The sequence below is a fragment of the Lygodium microphyllum genome, chromosome 2 (assembly GCF_053477565.2).
Source record: "Lygodium microphyllum isolate KBCC chromosome 2, Lygodium_microphyllum_v1.1.10, whole genome shotgun sequence".
Lineage (NCBI taxonomy): Eukaryota > Viridiplantae > Streptophyta > Polypodiopsida > Schizaeales > Lygodiaceae > Lygodium > Lygodium microphyllum.
Window position 1 is genome coordinate 125,918,339 of NC_141136.1, and position 3,276 is coordinate 125,921,614.

Consider the following 3,276-nt stretch of genomic DNA (forward strand, 5'->3'; position numbering starts at 1 on the left):
ATTCATAATGTCTTCCATGTTAGTCAGCTCAAGCCGTTTTATGGTGATCCAGTGGATATAGTTGATGAGCTGCCACCTATTGATGAAGAAGGTCTTATTCAATACATCCCAGAGGCTGTTATAGGTCAATGTGAGAAGAAGCTTCGATCTTGTTCTATCATGGAATATTTGATCAAATAGAGAGGTTTACCACCCGAGGAAGCTTCTTGGAGGCCTGATTCTATATTGGATGAGTTTCCTTTCTTAAGGGATACATTGGTGGTGGTTGAAGCCTGTTGATTATGGTGCTAGTGATGATGCAGACAGGATCAGGACAGCACGCTATTTTAGAACGGTTTTTATCGTGCCTAATTTTCAGAATTGAGCTATCTACATATACTTAAAGTACTCTTCAAGAGCTTCGTTTTGATATATGGTACGTCTCATTTGGACACTTCTACTAGAAGTTATGGCAGATTTGGTCCAATAGGGTCTGTTTACACAGCAAGCTGTCTACTTTGTTTTGAGATTATTTGTTGAAGATTTTATGGCTCCATATACTTTTGAAGTACTCTAGATCATGTATATAGTTGAGGCCTACTCTCGTTCTTCAATTTCAGTCCATATAGTTGGTCATACTTAATTCATTTTCCATTTATAAAGTTGTAAAAACAGAGTAGTACTCTGTTCTATCCATCTTTTTCTAGTCTTCCAGGTTTGTTTTTTAGGACAAAAACTTTTGGGAAGGGATGGATTGTAAGAAGCTAGGAATAATGATTTAGTATAAATAATATTGATATTATGCCATGTCATACTGACATTGGTATAAAAGAAGAGGACATGTAATTTTTCATATCTTTTTAACACATTAATACAATTACAATCCTTCTCTTCTATCTTGCTCACAGCTTCTATGGCTTCTCCCTCTTTCTTGTCTTTCTCTCTCACCCAAATCTAGTCTTTCTCTCTTCTCGTCACTCTTTTTCTCTCTTTTCTTACAGTCTTTCTCTCTCTTCTACAATCTTCTCTCTCTCTAATTCACTCTCTGACATCCTTATCACGTGCTTTCAAGGCCTAGTTTTAAAAACCCTTATTTGTAAAAATTTCATGAATAAAATACATTATTTTTCTATTCAAAATGGTAGTACTTGCTTTAAATCACAACTTCTTGTATGTAAAATGTATATAGAGAATTTAAGGATTCTCTTAGATTGAATCTATATGGTAAACTTATATATTTATGAGTGCCACCCTTGGGAAACTAGTGGACTAATAAATAACGACTTCCATACCTCAGCTCGTTGAACATATAAGAATTTCTTACAATAGTTTTCGCATATTGATTGTAAATTTACTTAATGTGCCTTTTATTTGAAAAACTTAATAGGTTGCAAATTCACATGCAATGTATTAGTTGAATCAAGGGGTTGATAATAACAGACACTAGATGTTAGTTTATGCTAGGATGTTTTGTAGATTCCACCTTGGCGTTTTAATGAATGACATTTTAAGTTTTTAAAAATCCTTTGCCGTGTGTCACACGCACAGCCCCACAAAACACTTGCTATGCGCGTTGCACCCGTCGTCCGCCCATGCGCATCGATTCCAATGGGAAGCGCCGGGCACTAAGCCTAGTATATTATGTTATAATGGCAGGCCGCCATAGCCAACATTTCCGCACGGGACGAAAAGCGAAAAGGAAACGCCTGTCGTTGCTTTTTGCAAGACGAGAAAAAGCGGGTGCATGATTAAAGGGAGGTGGGCATTGCTGCGCCACAACAAGTCATGCAGAAGACGATGTTAACAATGGCGAAGGACGGGAGAGACGCCGCGAAGGTGGTGTGTGCGGTACTGATACTGATACTGCTAAGGTGTGGGGAGGGAGGGTACTGCACGAGGATGAACGCGCGAGGGCCGGCCGGGAGCAGCGCCGGGGGCACCACGTCTGGCGAAGGGGGCGATGATGTTGTTGCGGCGACGATGACGCCGCCGCCGGGAAGCGGCAGCAGCCGGAAGTTCACGGACGATTTCTACGTGACGTGGGGGGCACCCAACAATGCCAGGGTGACGGAAGGGGGACGGGTGATGGAGCTGGCCCTGGACAACGTGACAGCGTCGGGGTTCGCGTCCAAGGGCGAGTATCTCTTCGGCCGCATCGCCATGCGCATCAGGCTGCCGGCCGGCGACTCTGCCGGCACCGTGACGGCCTTCTACATGTCGTCGCCTGGCTCCGGCGGGGCGCCGTCCGACGTCGACCTCCACGACGAGGTAGACTTCGAGTTCCTGGGCAACGTCAGCGGGCAGCCCTACGTCCTCCAGACTAATGTCTTCGCTAACGGCACCGGCGGCCGCGAGCAGCGCATGTTCCTCTGGTTCGACCCCTCGTCGTCCTTCCATTCCTACTCTCTGTTATGGACCCCCTCCCACATCGTCATCCTCGTCGATGACGTCCCCGTGCGACGATTCCCGCGCCTCCCCGGCCGCGCCTTCCCGAACCGTCAGCCCATGCGCGTCTTCGCCAGCATCTGGAACGGCGAGGCCTGGGCCACCCGCGGCGGCCTCGACCGCATCGACTGGTCCCACTCCCCCTTCGTCTCCTCCTTCGCCAACTACTCCCTCAACGCTTGCCTCGTCAACTCCAGCTCCAGCTCCAATAATATCGAGGACAGCAACGATAACGACCTTAGCAGCCATATCGACAACCTAAGCAGAGATAGTACTCGTATTGTCGACGACAGCAACAATAGCGACCTTAACAGCCATGTCGACCACAGCATCAATAATAAACTTAGCAGCAGCAGCGCCACCACTCGTACTATCGCCTCCTGCTCCTCCCCCTCGAACTGGTGGTTCCAGCCGAGCTTTCAGACTCTCAGCTCCCACCAGCTCAACCAACTTAAGTGGGTGCACAACAACTACCTCATCTACGACTATTGCACCGATGCAAAGAGATACCCTGTGTCCCCCGTCGAGTGTACTTTGTAAAGCCGTTCTACATTCGCAAGGATATCACCCCTATCTTTTTGAAGTATGTAGCACTTGCAAGGCGTGTATTAACTCTTGAGCTTTGATCTGCTCTAATCTTCGGCATCACCACAGGTCTCACCCGTAGTGTAGCAACATATAATTTTTATCAAACCTGAGAAGTTTCTTTTATTATGAAGTTACTTATATGAAATTAGTGTACTCTATTGCTGGTTTGCATTTTGATTAAATATACCAAACTAAGCATGCCATCACACGTGTTTCACATCCTTACCACATAACCACATCTCAGCACTCTTATTTTTGGTTCGA

The 3,276-nt window shown here is 45.9% G+C and overlaps 1 pseudogene; it reads left to right on the plus strand.

Moving 5' to 3' along the window:
- Window positions 1–1,958: 1,958 nt before the first annotated feature.
- Window positions 1,959–2,964, plus strand: LOC148040288 (xyloglucan endotransglucosylase protein 6 pseudogene; annotated as a pseudogene).
- Window positions 2,965–3,276: the final 312 nt, after the last annotated feature.